The following is a 15,946-nucleotide window of genomic DNA, read 5'->3' as shown; positions in this document are numbered from 1 at the left end:
GAAAGACATAAACCGGGGGATGAAATAGGGAAGAAGCCAAAACCAGGCCCATAGACATATCTGCTTGGTCGGAACGGTGATATACTTCTTTGAAAAATGGAATTAACTTTAAATGCAGAAGCTTGGGGCGCCTGGGTGGCTCAGTCAGTTAAGCGTCTGACTTCGGCTCAGGTCATGATCTCGCGGGGTTCGAGCCTCACGTCAGGCTCTGTGCTGACAGCTCGAAGCCTGGAGCCTGCTTTGGATTCTGTCACTCTTTCTCTCTCTCTCTCTCTGCCCCTCCCCTGCTCGCATTCTGTCTCTCTCTGAGATAAAATAAACATTAAAAAAATAATAATAAATGCAGAAACCAGAGCCTTTCCTCCAGGTTTCCCAGCTTCTTTGGAAAAGTCAGAATGCATGGCAACACTGGACCCCATTTCCACAAGGCAGCACAGTGACCGGTGGCCGCCTCCACTAGCTGGCTCTCCCTACTGATTGCTTACCCTGGGTCTGGGCGTCTGTTCCCACTTGGGACTCGTCAGCTATTGTTGCCCTGACAGGAGAGCAGAAGAGGACAGCGCAACATCGCCCCTACCTGAAAGCTGAACCGAGAAGAGCCCGCTTTTGGCTGTTTGTGTGTTATTTGTATTTGTAAAGAGTCAGCAGTTGACTCTCTATACCTCTTGCTTCGCTTTGGAATCCCTTAGGCCTTTTCGGCATCTTGGGTCCTCCTGATACAGAGCGGGGGGAGAGGAACAGAGAAGCTCTCCATAAAGCGGTGCCATTGATGCCACACCCTGAAGGATGAGGGGCCAGCAAGACTGGTAGGTGAAGGTGCACAGCACGTGCCAATGCCCTGTGGTCACAGAGGGCTCCCGTGGCCGGACGGAGGGCGTGTCAAGTGGCATAAAATGAGGCTGGAGCAGTGGGTAAGGGACACCTTGCAGTGATTCAGAGCCTAGAGCATGAAGGTCAGGTTTCCTTCTCAAGGTGGGGGACAACAGCAAAGGGTTTTTAAGCTGAGGGGCAGGGGGGCCATGGTGGGATTTCCAAAGACTGAGAAAGCAGACTGCAAAGGGGGGGGAGCTAGGATTTGGGGGGGATGGGTTTTTTACAGAAGTTGAGCGGCATGGGCAGAGATCAACGATGAAGACAGGAGGGGCTGCCTGTCGAGATTCCTGGTCCTCGATGCTGTCTGAAGGAAGCCTGGGTAAGGAGAGGCCTCCGGGAACTCAGGTGGGCCCAGGCACTTGTAGTAGAGCCTCGGTAGAGTAGAAAGGGTGAGTGGCTCAGGTGTAGGGAGTAGGACCAGCGAGCTCTGGCCAGTGAAAGTCTTGGCCGCATCTGGCCAGCAGTGGAAGCAGGTGCATCATCTCCAAGATGTCTAAAGATGGATGGTTCGCGGCTCTGGCTGCACGTTAGGGTCCCCCGGGGCCCATTCCTGGGCCGCTCCGGACTAATCAAATCTGAACTTCTAGAAGTTGGGGTAACAGGAGTTCCCATGGCTGCCGTAACAAAGGACACAAGCCAAGCGGTTTGAAACGACACACATTTATTATCTTGCAGTTCTGGAGGTGGGAAGTCCAACAAGGAGCTCACTGGGCTGAAACCGAGGGGTCGCACAGCTGTCTGTGGCAGGCTGCTGGGGGGTGGGGGATGGGGGAGAATCCGCCTCCTGGCCTTTTCCAGCTTCGGGGAGGCTGCTCGTACTCCTTGGCCTGGAGCCCGGGGTCACTCCAACCTCTGCTGCTTCGGTTGCACCATCTTCTGTCTGCCCCGTTGGCCTCCCTGTTACAAGGGCCCCTGTGATGGCATGAGGCCCGCCTGGATAATCCAGAATAATCTCCCCATCTCAGAACGTTTAACTCATCTATCACACCTGCGGAGTCTCTCTTGGCCATGTTAGCTCACTGGTCTGGGGATCAGGACGTGAATGTACTTGGGGTACGGCCGGCATCTTCCCATCTGCCGTGGGGGTTAAGGTACCCTGAGGCTTTTGTGCAGAGCGAGCCTGCTGAAGTTGGGGGGGGGGTGCCCTGAGCACAGCCGCCTCTTCTGGCCACGTCTTGGGGCCAGGTGCTGGGGGGGGGGGCACTGGAGGGGACACTTCGTGAGTGCCAGTCCCACGGTACTGTGTCTGATGACAAAAAGAGATGGGATCAGAGCAAAAGGACAGTTGTCGAAAAAACACAGGCCGTGGTATCAGACAGACCTGGGTCCAAACCCCAGCTCTGCCTCGGACCAAGGGACTCAAACGGCTTGTGACCTTCCCATCTGTTAAGAGAGAATGTTGTGAGGGGAACCAGCCGCACAGGACCCGGCACTGGGATGCTAGGTGTTAGGTGGCCATTGGCCACCAAGTCTCTGGGCAGTTTCGAGGGCACAGGGGGAGACCGGCAAGGGGAGCCGACTCCCCAGGCAGGTGATGTCTCTTCTTGGTCCTCCCTCCCTGCCTCAGGGCTGCACTGGGTTCACGGCTCTTGAGAATCTGGAGAATCTGGCCAGGCTGGAGTTGTCAGTGGGTTTCCCCTCTCCTGGCCCTAGCTGACAAGTACATCCTGCTGGATAAAAACACACCTACCCTGCGGTAGGACTCCCGGGCCGGGGGTTCTCCAGCCTCAGGGAGCGGGCATCGCGTTACAGGCTAGCTGTGGTTCGATCCAGCTGAGGTTCCCAGGCAGTGGCCAATGGGTGCCAGGTCTTGCCACCACCCTGCCATGTTCTGGGACCGAGCGGGGGCTGTTGCTGCCCCTGGGGAAGAGGCGGGCCGGGCTGGGCAGTGCGACAAGGTACAGACCATGGCTTCTTTTCAAGCCTGTCTGTAAGTGGTCGCGCCCACTGAGCTAAGAGACAGAAGCCCAGCAGCCAGCACGGGGTCTTACCGAGTGCTCTCGGCCACAGCCGCAGACTAGCTCAGCTCTCCCCGTGACCCTGTGGCCACAGGTCCTGTCACTGTCCCCTGGAGACCTGAGGCACAGCGTGGGGGGTGGGCGGTGTGTGTGGAAGGCTCTAGCCAAAGCCCGAGTTGGTGGCAGAGGCTGGATTTGAACCCGGCAGTCCGGTGCTTAGCTGGTAGGCTGGTTCCTCTTGAATCTAATTCAGAAATGCAGTTCGAAAGGCTCCTTTCACTTTCCTGACGGCACGGATCACCCCAGGCACTGCAGGCCTGTGGGTGTGCCAGCTCCGAGTGGCCTCCCCAGGGCCCCACGGTGGCCCTCTCTATCCGGGGTCTGGCTAGGTCAGGGCCCTGGGCAACACCCACTACTGTGCATGCGAAACCCGACTCCCTACTTCCTCAATCTTCCCAGCAGTATCGGGGTTGATCTGTTTTCTTAACTGCTCTATTCCATCCCTCGTTGGTTTTTTAAAGTTTGTTTATTGATTGATTGATTGTGAGAGAGAGAGAGAGAGAGAGAGAGAGAGAGAGAGAATCCCAAGCAGACTCCATGCTGTCAGTGCAGAGCCTGATGCGGGACTCGATCCTGTGACCGTGAGATCATGCCCCGAGCCGAAATCAAGAGTCGGATGCTTAACCGCCTGGGCCACCCGAGGCGCCCCCATCCCTCACTACTTTTTTTGAGGTGAACTTTACATAACGCAGACCGCTGAAAAGTGCACAATTCGGTGGTATTTCGTACAGTCACAATGGTGTGCAAGCGTCATTTCTACCCAGTTCCAGAACATTCTGTGTTCCGTGCCCGTTAGCGCTCGCTCCCCACTCCTCCCTGCCCCCGGGCCCTGGCAACCTCGAATCTACTTTGTGTGTCTAGGGATTTGCCTTTTCTGGACATTTCACGTAAACGCAATCATGTCATTGTGATGTGGCCTTTCGTGTCTGGCCTTTCGCGCAGCATGACGGTCTCAAGGTTCATCCACATTGGAACGTGCACCAACGCTCCATTCCTTCTCACGGCTGGATAATATTCCAGTGTGTGGAGAGACCACGGCTTGGGTATCCACCCGACTGCTGTCTCCACCTTGTGGCTAATGCGAACACGGGCACGCAGGTGCTGTCTCAGTCCCCGTTTTCAGTTCTCCCGGGCATATGCAGACACACACCGAGGAGTGGAAGGACTGGCTCGCGAACTCTGTGCTTAACTTGTCGAGGAACCGCCAATCGGCTTTCCACAGAGGCGTCGCCATTTCCCATCCCCTCCAGCAGCACGGGAGGGCTCCAATCTCTCTACGCCCTCAGCAACAGGTATTTTCTCTCATTTTTTGACAGCTATCCTCAGTGTGTGTGAAGTGTTTATCCTCCTCTTTGAAAGCAGAGCTGGGACACCATCCGGCCCCACCTCACGGATCCAGCCGAGGAAACGGGTTCCCAAGGTCATCCCAGCACCCGAGCCCTCGGCCTGTGGCCCCTGCAGCGCCCCACCCCCACCCCGGGGCCAACGTTATTAGTAGGGAATGAATGGCACGCAGAGAAAGATCCTTGGGTACAAACACACTGGGACCAGTGAAAAGCAGCTGACCCAGCCCTTAGAAAAATTCCGGAGCAGACGGCCCGGAGGACGCCCAAATTTCAGAAGCTACTCTGAACCTCAGGCAATTAACAGCAACGACCTCCATCGGGTTCTCCAGAAAACTACGGGTTTCTTTTTTTCTGGTACCAAAACACAGGAACAAAGCAGTGCAGGTTTCTTAAAAAACAAAACAAAACGCACACCAATTCACTCAAACCTGGTCTTGTTTTTTTTAAAGAAAAGACCTTGGCTCTCACCGGCTTTTGTTCCAGCTAAAAGTGGTGGCAGCAGCAGCATGGGCCCTCCTAAGTTGCTCCCATCTGGGAGTCTCCGGGACTAACCCCTTCGGCCACAACACCGTTTGATCTGCCACCTTGGCCATCAAGGGAGCAAACGAGTGGCTTGCAAAAAGGCCTGTTCCCTTCCCAGAGAGACAGGATGCTGGACTGCCTGGCCCTGGAGCCCAGCTCTGCCCCCCCCCCCCCACACTGGGGCCCGTGAATTTGGTTAAGTGACAACTTCTCTGGGTCTCAAGTTTTTCTGCTGTAAAAATGGGTTGTTGGGAGGATGAAGTGAGTTAACGTCTGACGTACTCAGCAGCCCCTGTCACAGAGCTGGTGAACAAGGTATGTATTCTTTGCTGTAGCAGCCACAGGTATTAAGAGGGTGACAGGGTCAACCCCACGTCCCCCACATCACCTGCATCACAGCAGCAAAGCACCCCTCCCTCACTGATAACAGGCAACCTGGGGTATATTCCCCCAGGACTGGGTTCCTTAATATACATTATATATATGTATATTATATATGTTACATATATGTATCACATATGTGAATTCATTATATATTCATATATTCATTTTATATCACATTCACATACATAATACATATTCATCATATATTCGCATTATACATATGTATCCATATGTATCCATTCCATTTCTTCTCTTCCTGTGACTTCAGGAGTGATTCTGGCAGACTCCACGTGACTTTGACACGTCGTGTGGTAGATTCTCTAAGATCTTTGCTCCTGACCTTTGGGGAGATGTGCCTTTGACGTTTTTTCAGTAGCAGTGGTCTTTGTGGGTTTGCTGTCTCTGGGCACGGCCGCAAGAGGAAACTACAGAGGATTCCATTTGCCACAGATGGAATTCTCCAACATACAACGGCACCCTCGCTATCAAGGTCCTCTATTACCTGACAGTCTAATTTCTCTCTGTCTTCCAGGGAAGGGAAATTTGCAACCGTTTTCTGGGCAGGACAGAGTAGCGACTTCCTGTGATAGGGCCGGAAGCCACCGAGGCAATGCCAGTGGAGAGTGCCTGTCAAGGCATCGATCTTACATCAAGAGCCAGGATCCAGGCAGCTGAGACCCAAACCGCTTCAGGTGTGGCACAAAGGCAACCTTCTGTTCGGAAATCAAATCGAGCTACATCGATAATGCAAACTTAGGCAGGAGCCGCTGTAAAAATTAGAGCCAATCAGAATGCCTTCCCCATCAAATTGTTTTATTAGGCTAAACAGCTTGAACGACTCATTTTGTTCGGTACCCTTCTAGAAAATATTTCAAGTTTTAAATGAACTTCCAATACATAAAACAAAATTACTTTACCATAGACAAATTTCAGATCAAAATACAACACTCTGTTTTCTGTTTTCTTACAGTTATAAAATCCAGTCAATACAAACTACATAAAAAAGATAAAACACTTTCAGTGATCCTCGGTACAAGAGAACAGCACGACGGCAACGTGTTCCCAGAGCACAAACCCCGTGCGCGCGGAGAGGGATCGACCCCCGGTTACCCCCAACACACGGAAGCGGGCCGACAAAGTGCATGCTGCCGGATGGGACAAGGCGGACACACCCCCTTGGCATCAGTGTTACTTGTAAACCATAAAGCAACTCTGTGAGAAAAGTTACGGATTCAAAATTACTTCAACTTCGCTACATTTCACGCCAGCACAGGAACAGAAAGTTACTCCACACAACAAACCCACAGAACAGACGAGCGCACGTGGACCACACAGGGTGTTCGAGACCGTGACACTCCCGCGAACTGTCCCGCAGTGCGAGCGCTACGACTCTCTCGGCTGCAGCTTCCCCGTCCTTCGGATCTTTTCAACCGTCCGTACCAGATCCTTCGAGGAGCTTCTGCGTACTTCACAGCAAATCTCTTGCCTCTTAGCAGCAGGTGTCTGTTTCGAGATCAGGATCGCTGGCTGCACACACCACCACCCCGGCTGAACACACGTCTAAGCAGACTGCTCAACCTGGAATCTTCCCAGATAGCAAAACCTGCGGGATTTACACTCAAACGATCTGTCTGTGTCGTGTCAGAAAATAGAAACGTGTTCGTTCAACAAATGCTTGTGTTTTAACCAGAGGAGTCCCGACACGGTGTTTTTTTGAGTTGGCTATTTATGAACTTCTCCTCACGGTATGAAAAGCGGCAAAACGGCAAATCGAAAGTGTGCTAAAACCCACTTCTTGACAAGGGCGACCGTCAGGCAGCTATGCCTGGGACCACACGGGCAACCAGCCAAAAGGGGCGTCCTGCCGGGCCAGGGCCCACAGTGAACATCAGCCCTGAGTCTCGGAGAGTCCAGTGGGATTTACAGCCCCGTTTTAAGGAATTCCCTTGACAGTTTGCTCACAGCAGAGCTGCATCAAACGGCAGGGACCGAACGAATCTACGCGTTTATAACGAGCTACGGATGGACCTCCTTCCCAGCCAGACACGTGCATCCCTGTTACCGGGAACATAACAGCGATAAAACGGACTCTGCCCCAGCCTGCCTACGGTGCTTCCGTGGGACAGTTCCTAATGAGGACGGGAGGGGACAGCTGGGGCGGGGAGGTGCTTTTGTTCAGTCCGCTGACCACCCCGGTTCTGCGGAGGCGTCACCGCACAGCAGGCTGCCACGGCCACCGCTCCTCCTTTTGTACGGTTGTCACAGTTCACAAATGGTACGATTCGAAACAAAGTATCACTGCGTCCCTGGCGACTCGAAGGGGTACAAGAGTGAGGCACCAAACAAAAGCTGTGCTACCAGCGGGTCAAAATGAAAAGAATCCCATCAGTAGAAAAAGCCACTGATGATTTAACTAAGCAAGTGTTGCTACTATCTGTGCTTTTCTCAACTAAAGGCCGCTTGGCACACCTCCCCCCACAAAATTACCTGCCCCCTGGAATGTGGCTGTTTTCAAGGAGAACTTGAATTCTGAGGTCCCATGTAGGAAAAGAAGATGCTGTGAACCCACATACATTGGTTTGTTTTGAAGCTGATGACACCCTTTTGCCCCCCCCCCGCCCCCCCGTACCAGATCCTACCTAGTTTTTTTACAAAGCGTTAAGAGTCAAGTTCAATGAGCACATGCTAGATTAATAATAACACATTTATTTTCTGGAGTTTCTTCGGAAGCAGAAATCCCTTTTGAAGAAAATAGGAAAAGATGGTCTCTCTCTGATTGTAAACGAGTGGTTCTAATTTCCGATTCTGCTCACAACGTGGAGGGGTGGTTTTAAATTCCGAGCCCACCAAGAGACAAGGAGACCACGGTCTCGCTCTGCTCTGGCGGATACAATGATGGTGCAGAGCCCGGGGCCCGGCCCCCGGGCTCTGCGTGTGGCCGAGGCACAAGGCTCGCTTCTGCAAGCCTCCGAGCCACCCGGGGCCTGAGCACGCCTTGCCGGGCCACCTGGGGCCCACATGGCGCCTCGCGGCCTGGTGCTGAGGTAGAGTACGTGTGGCACCTCGAGCCCCTTCTCCCGGCTCAGGGAGGAGCCCCGAGGGCCTCCGGGCAGGCGTGGCGGGCGGGCCGACCTGGGGCCCAGGGAGACTGTTCTAGCCTACAGCTGCTTAAGGAGCCTCCGCTGTGTCGCGGGCCGGGCCTCGGAGGGGAGGCTCCGGCCCAAGCTCTCACCCGGGAGGTGGGGGGGTGGCGTGGACTCTGGGAAGCTCCCCGGGGCCTGGGGGACAGGTCTGGCTGTCTTGCAGCCAGGGCCAGCTGGCTGTGGAAAGTGCTAGTCACAAAGGCTGGGTCAGGAGCTCCTAGAAGAATGCCTTTTCAGTAAACACTTTTAGGCGAATGGTCTGGGGAACAAGAAGGGTTGTGTGTTTGTGTTTTCTTTTTCTCCCCTTTTTGAGATACATAGTTTAAGCAGTTAAAACCTCCGGCTGGGACAGGCGTAGGATGAGGAGCAGAGGGGGGGGATGGGAGGGGCAACCAGAGGGCGTAAACAGCATGAGATAACCTCTTCCACCCTGACCCAGTCTCTACACTGGCGCAGGGAGACGAGACAGGCGCGGAGGGGCCTGTTTCCCCGGAGGCCCCACCAGCGGGGTCCTTGGGCGGCCGCGGCGGGCCGTGGGCGGGAGGAGCAACACTGGTTCAAACAGCGCTTCTCAGTAAGCGAAGACCACTCAAGAAATGGGGAGAAAATATACCCAAGCGACGAGAGCACACAGACGGCTCCCTCACGAGGACGTGGGTGCGAGCCCCCACTGGCGCCTGCCTTCCTCTGTTTTGGGACAGATCTTTGCAAGGCTGGGGGTGGGGGCGCAGAAGAGACACGCAGAGTGAGGGGCCGCCTCCGTCTCCTCCAGACTAAGACTGCCATGTGCCTTCAGAGAAGAGAGAGAGCAAACCACAGAATCGGATGCTTTGGAAATTCTTCTCAAAGGACAACGAGAATCCACCCCAAGGCTGCCGACTGCTCGAGCTAGAAGGAGCCCCAAGAGGTGGCCCAGCGCACGAGCCCCCTGGAGAGCATCCCAGGCCGTGGGGTCACCTGGGCCCTGCTTGAAAGAATGCAATTTTACTCATCAGCTTTCTTAAATCTGCACAGGTACACGACAGATTTAGAGCAAAAAGTATATAAAAAGCAAGAATCGCTGTTCTGGATGACAGCATGGTTTTAGGGAAATCTCTAGAACTAGGCCTATTTCTGAAAGCTCTCTGAAGGAGGCTGCGGCTGCTGGCCAGGGGCTGCAGCCAGAAGGCAGTAAATGGGCAGTGGGCAGGGGGGAAAGGAGGAGAGGGAGCACAGGTTGAAAATAACAAAGACTTTTGTCCTCAAAATCAACGCAGAAGTACAAGCTCCCCCTTCCCCACATCACTCACTCAACTGTTTACTAAGCTGTTCGTCTGCAAGGAGCTTTGGAGATGGTGCCCAATATCCTGCCACAGGTAAGAACCCTCTCACCGATGCTGGCGTGCTGTCAGTCACAGCCGCAAGGACTCATCCTAGGGGGCAATTTCAGAGACGAGCGCTCAGTACCACAGAGGCCACCCGTTTTTCCACAAGGCCACTCTGTCTCTGTGTCCACTGCTGGCCTGAGCCATGCACACCGGCTCGCTCTAAAGACATCCTCACAGGCCAGAGCCTCAGGCCTCCGGAGGTCCTGATTCCAGCTCCCAGAGCGCCTACCACCCACACTGCCGTCCCTTGGGGGGCCCCAGGCTTGCTCAGGTCTCTCTGATGGTGGCGCCTAGAACTGGCAGCTAAATGCAGTGGCCCAGGGGCCCATCTGGGGCAGCCCGTGGATGAAGGAGCAGAAGACGTCCTTTTCTAGCTACCAGCCCACTCCCCCAACAAACACTAGTCTTTTTTTCTTTTTAGTTTTTTAAAAAAATTATTATTATTATTTTTTACTGTTTGTTTTTGAGAGAGAGACAGCACAAATGGGAGATGGGCAGAGAATGGGGGGGTAGACAGAGGACCTGAAGCAGGCTCAGTGCTAACAGCAGAGAGCCCGACACGGGGCTCGAACCCACAAACTGTGAGACCACGACCTGAGCCGAAGTGGGACGCCCAACTGACTGAGCCACCTAGGCGCCCCATAAAAAATTTACTTATTTTTTAAAGTAAGCTCTATGCCCAACACGGGGCTTGAACTCACGACCCTGAGATCAAGAGTCGAATGCTCTACCAACTAAGCCAGTCAGGTGCCCCTATCTTTTTTTTTTTTTTTTTTTAATGTTTACTTTTTGAGAGAGAGAGAGATAGAGAGAGAGTGCAAGCTGGGGTGGGGCAGAGAGAGAGGGAGACAGAGGATCCGAAGCGGGCTCTTCACTGCCAGCACAGAGCCCCATGTGCAGGGCTGGAGCTCATGAACTGTGAGATCATGACCTGAGCTGAAGTCAGATGTTTGACTGAGCCACCTAGGTGCCACTATTCTTTTTTTTAAACAGTTGCCTTGTGTTCAAATTGTCAGTGATTCCCCTCTACCCCGCCACGTTTTTTTTTCTTTCTTTGTCATTTAGGAACTATCTCCTCTGAACCTAGATACAACAAGACTTTCTCTTTAGCCATTTATTAGACTGTAGCATCACTAAAGACCCTAACGCCCAACACTTCATCCCTCCCAGCACTTTTCTCTGCCTTTTATACTTTTATACAAATTACTAAGAAAAACAGTAAAAATGGACACTGTCACGGTACCTCAGAAGCTGTTCTCAGTGGCAATGTCTGGCATGGCTGTTCGATCCATTTCTCAGCCCTTGTAGCCCTGTTTCTACTTCCTGTTTTATTCACAAAGATACCAAGAATGACTTTATACAATGTCTTACATGCTGCTAAATCTACCAGTCCCAGAGTGCGAACCGGAAAGGAAGCGATGTTATGAAAGGAATTAAGTAGCTCACTTTCTGCATCACTTTGTTAAATAACCCTTCTTTATCCGAAGGGGCGGAAGCTCTACAGACACACACACACACACACACACACACACACACACACACACACACGCATGTACCTGTAACAAATTCTGTTTGTTTTTTTGCTTTAGTTTCACATGGCATCCACGTTAAGAGAGAATAGGTATACTGATCTCAAACAGAGATCGAGAAAATATCCAGTTGATCTGACCAGTGTAGTCTACTACTTGTGGCATTTTAAGGGAAAAAGAAAAATCAACTTTGGTAAAGAATTTAAAGTATTCTTAGAGGGCTTCATTACGCAAATTCGGAACGGAGGGTTATTTAAAACAACTCTAAGTGGTCTAAACACGCATTAGGGGATGCTTCAGCTCTACAGAACCATCCTGAATCCAGATACTAGAGCAGTGGAAGGAGAGCAGCGGCCTGGGTCCAGGAAGTAAATCATTTTATCAACACATACATCCATTTACTTGTAGGTCCCACGGTGGCAGACGTCCGAACGCGGAAGTGCCGAGGTCAGGACGCGCAGCGAGGGCACCGATGACCGGAGGCCGGGCTGGGTGGCCACGGCGGCCACGGTCACACGGTGGCACCAGGCTCTCATCGCCCTCATGTCTCTGGTCCTCAGAGCAGCCCGAAGACGTAAACACCCCTGTCCTCCTACGTCTACAGGTAAGGAACTGGGCTTCAGGGTTAAAGGGCTCCCAGAGGTCACAAAACAGCCTTCGGTGCAAGCCCTCAAACCCACCTGTGCCTGGCTCCGGGGCCCGTGCACGCTCACAGCCACTAGGTTTGCTTGCGCAAGTCCATAAAGTGTTTACACAGGTTTTCCTCAAGATAATCGAAAGGAAAAGGCTGGGGCCCTGAAGCGGTAAGTGTCGGTTCTCTTGGAAACCACTTAGGAAAATGTCTCACGCCTGCTGCCAGACCCGCTGGTGCTGACGTCCTGTCATCTGGGGAGAAACTCTGCCTTTCACCCTCAAAAGCACAAGCTTAAAAACTAGATCATGTCGGAGGATGACGGCAGTTCTGTCGCTAGCTTTTATCTGGTCTCTACGTTACTCCCGGGACGCTAGGTTTTTACGAACGGGCAGAAGTCTTTTGGGCACCAGGGATGCTGGGTAATTCCTGTAAGAAACCGCTCCGGGAGGAGGAAGGTCTGACTGGAGGAATCGATGGGCCTCGGGGAGGCTCGCTCCCCTAACTTACCGACCAGGGAAGGTGACAGGCGCTGGCGAGGACAGAGCCCGCCGTGCGCCGTGCGGAGAAGGCACATTCCACTGATGCTCAGAAAAAAATCCAGTCGCTCGTGATTTTAAGCATCCTGCAATTCTAAGTGGTTTGGTCAACCTCAACCTTGTCCTTTGGAAACACTTTCAGATTTCATTTTAAAACTCTAGACTGTCAGAATGAAAAGAGAAGAGGAATCTACTAATGAGCCTCTATTGTCATCAAAATTAAAAGATTCTTGGGAAACAAATTCATGGAAATACACTTAATAGCTCCTTAAACCAACCACAGTAGCACCTTAAGACAAAGAAAAACAGTAGCCCCAAGCATCTGAATTCCCACCGCTGGGTCAGATGACAGGTAGACACCTTCTCAGGTCTGATCCTAACAAGGATGGAGAGTAAGCCCTGTGTTTTACACAGCAGCGGTGTTTAAATATACTACTTTTCTACATTATGAAAACATAGCCTTTTCAAGACTCTTTAAAGTTCAAGTTGAGTTTCAAGTAATCACTTCGCAGCAGCTCTAGGAGAATGACTGTTCCTCCTGATTAAAAGTGCCTATTTAAAAAAAAAATAGTAAAATGGAAAATAAGCCTTAAAGAATTGTATTCCTCAAGGCCGCCTGCTGCTGGCTTCCAGGCTTTTGTTAAAGGACAGAATGTGTTGAATTCTCCTAAATTGGCAGGGGGTCAAGCACAACACCGCATAATGAGGTAGCGGAGAACAGAGTTTTTCCTATAAACACAAAGAACAAGGGAATAGGTGCATGTAATTCTCATCCAATTAAACAGGAAACACGATAAAGCGAGCTACGTATAGTCATATTCATACCAAGTTCACGAGTTTAACTGGAAAAAGTTTTACCCAAGGTTCTAAAGTATGCCTTATTTGTAATTGATAAGCAGGAACAATAAAGTTTTAAAACCTATGAATTTTACTTAAATGCTAAAAAGAAAGGTCTAATAAATATAATTCACTGACCAGAAAGATGAGCCTGTGTCTACTTGGGATCTGAATCATCCAAAGTGGCCACATATTTATACGGGTCGTAGGAACGGGTGATCTTTCCCTGTGTGATCTTATGCACCATGTATGGGCTACACCTATGTAATTGCTACACCCAACCAACGTGGGGCTTGAACTCACGACCCCAAGACCAAGAGTCACCCGTTCCACCAAGTGAGCCAGCCAGGCTGTTTAACTTATCAGTTATCTGATGTGATGAGGAAGGGAAGAAGTCTAAAGACCCAGTCACTGACAGAACTTCAGGGACAGAACTGAACACGAGCAAACCTTCCTCGACCGCATGCATTTAGACCAAAGAACACAGAATCTTAACTGAGCTCCTCGGATGTCACGTAAGTGCATTGTGAAGGTGAGATGTATTTAAAATGAAAAATAGAATCACTTGAGAAACATGCAAAAGTTTTACAAGTTTTACCAGTTGGTTTGCAAACAAATAATAGCAAACATAAGAGTTCAACGCCACTGAGACTTTCCCACCAGCAGCCAGCAAAGCCTTGACCTGATTTCATGTCCTTCTCCAACGTGGGTAAGCAAGTCACAACTCACCTTTATACCATGCATCTCCATCATTTCTGAACTGGCTACAAAGAGTACCTCAGGGGTTATTAGAGAGCTAGCAAAATACTTCCTTCTACCTTTGAAGACACACTCTCTTCTCCCTTACTGTACATGTGGTAAGAAAAGAAATATAAACGAAGTTTCTGCTCTTTAAGAATAAAAACTGCTTTTCTGTCAAACACACTTAGTACTTCCGTTCTTACAACTTTAGTCAATTCTTAAATTTCCTATGGCTAACTGACAAAGAAAACCAAAGATCTTTCAGCTTATGTCTGTATAACTTTAGAGGACATGTTTGAGGGCTTACGTTATACCACAAATGATTATTTTAGGACTGAAAATACTTGCACGCCTAGAAAATTAAGCGATCGTCTCAGAGGCTGAACGGTGAAATGATAATACAAAGACCTGGCTTCTGCTTTGGGTTTCTACTTGCATATGAGGTGGGAAATGAAGCCATATCTCCTGGGCCTCAGAGACTGCTCTCTGTCCAGTGGGGCCACTGCACCCATCATGGAGAAGTGAGGATCACAGCAGTATGTTCTGGAAAATACCGAGAGGCACGTGTAAAAAGCAATCACTGCCAACACTAAATGTGATCAGTGGTATGAGGTGTGCTGAGCATAGTAGGGTCCTCCAAATCCTAAAGAACATATGGAAACCACAGAAGTGTGCATCTGTACGTCAGGCACTTCGTGTTTTTTATCTGTACTAGTTTCTCACTCTAGAATATGAGGCCAGCACATGTGCATACAAAGCCTCTCATTTATTTTTAAAAAAAATTTTTTTTTTCAACGTTTATTTATTTTTGGGACAGAGAGAGACAGAGCATGAATGGGGGAGGGGCAGAGAGAGAGGGAGACACAGAATCGGAAACAGGCTCCAGGCTCTGAGCCATCAGCCCAGAGCCCGACGCGGGGCTCGAACTCACGGACCGCGAGATCGTGACCTGGCTGAAGTCGGACGCTCAACCGACCGCGCCACCCAGGCGCCCCCAAAGCCTCTCATTTAAAACCCAACAAAAGAAATCGCTGTTGGAGAGGGCTTCTCAATCCCACAAAGAACATCACTTTGATCACAAGGGTCCTGTACTCACTGGCCAGCCATTTCCTGACTACCTGCTGCGTGTCAGGCACTGGGGTTAGCAGACGGCCAAGACAGGGTCACTGCCCACAAGGAGTTTACGGTCTAGAGGGAGAGCGGCATGACAGCCCCCCAGAAATCCAAGCAGAATCCCTAGGGGGTCCTCCATAAGCATTTGCTGATTAAACCCAGGGCAGCTTTTCTGTACAAACCCGTCTCCTCCCTTCCTGGCTCCCCCAAGGCTCTCACAGACATGAGGGGCAGCCATGGAACGAGGGCAAGCTCACGCTTCCCTTCCAGCAGGTGCTTTTTAAGGGGGTCCCAGCACCTTTTAAATCCACGCAGGGGTGCCTGGGTGGCTCAGTTGGCTGAGTGTCTGACCTCGGCTCGGGTCATTATCTCAGGGCTCGTGAGTTCAAGCCCCGTGTCAAGCTCTCTGCTGTCATTGCAGAGTCTGCTTCTGGTTCTCTGTCCCCTTCCCTTGCTCAAGCTCTCTCAAAAAACAAACAAACAAAAACAAAAAACAAAAACCAAAACCCAAACACTAAAGAATAAATAAATAAATCCATGCGAAGTGCCACCTCATTCTTTCCCCAGATATTCAAATGTCTCCATCTGACCACAGGAGGCATCCTCTAGCATCAGAAAGGCCAACAAGAAGGTAATGCTGTAGCATTTTTAGCACTCCTTGGGAAACTTTTTGGTCCGGTACACGGGAGGAGGAACGTACCAAATGGAACCCCAACAGACCAAGGCAGCTGACGAATTTCTCTAAAAACCCATCTTACTACCGTGAGTAACTGAGGTGACGCAGCAAAGACAGCCCTATCTCTACCAGGTCAATATAAGCATGTGCTTCCTGCATATTGCAGGGAACCCCCTCCCACCCACGAATTATAAAAATGGCACCCCAAAGCATCGTGAAAGTGATAG

General features: G+C 51.1%; 1 long non-coding RNA gene across 1 annotated transcript; it reads right to left on the bottom strand.

Annotated features, from left to right (window-relative positions):
- Positions 1-251: 251 nt before the first annotated feature.
- Positions 252-14,689, bottom strand: LOC123577686. Its single transcript, XR_006702017.1, has 3 exons — positions 6,531-14,689; positions 2,556-2,559; positions 252-263 (listed from the first exon to the last, which is right to left on the bottom strand). It is a non-coding gene; the product is annotated as an uncharacterized LOC123577686 (long non-coding RNA).
- Positions 14,690-15,946: the final 1,257 nt, after the last annotated feature.

Source organism: Leopardus geoffroyi, chromosome E2, assembly GCF_018350155.1.
Source record: "Leopardus geoffroyi isolate Oge1 chromosome E2, O.geoffroyi_Oge1_pat1.0, whole genome shotgun sequence".
Lineage (NCBI taxonomy): Eukaryota > Metazoa > Chordata > Mammalia > Carnivora > Felidae > Leopardus > Leopardus geoffroyi.
This window is presented reverse-complemented; position numbering and strand designations above follow the sequence as displayed.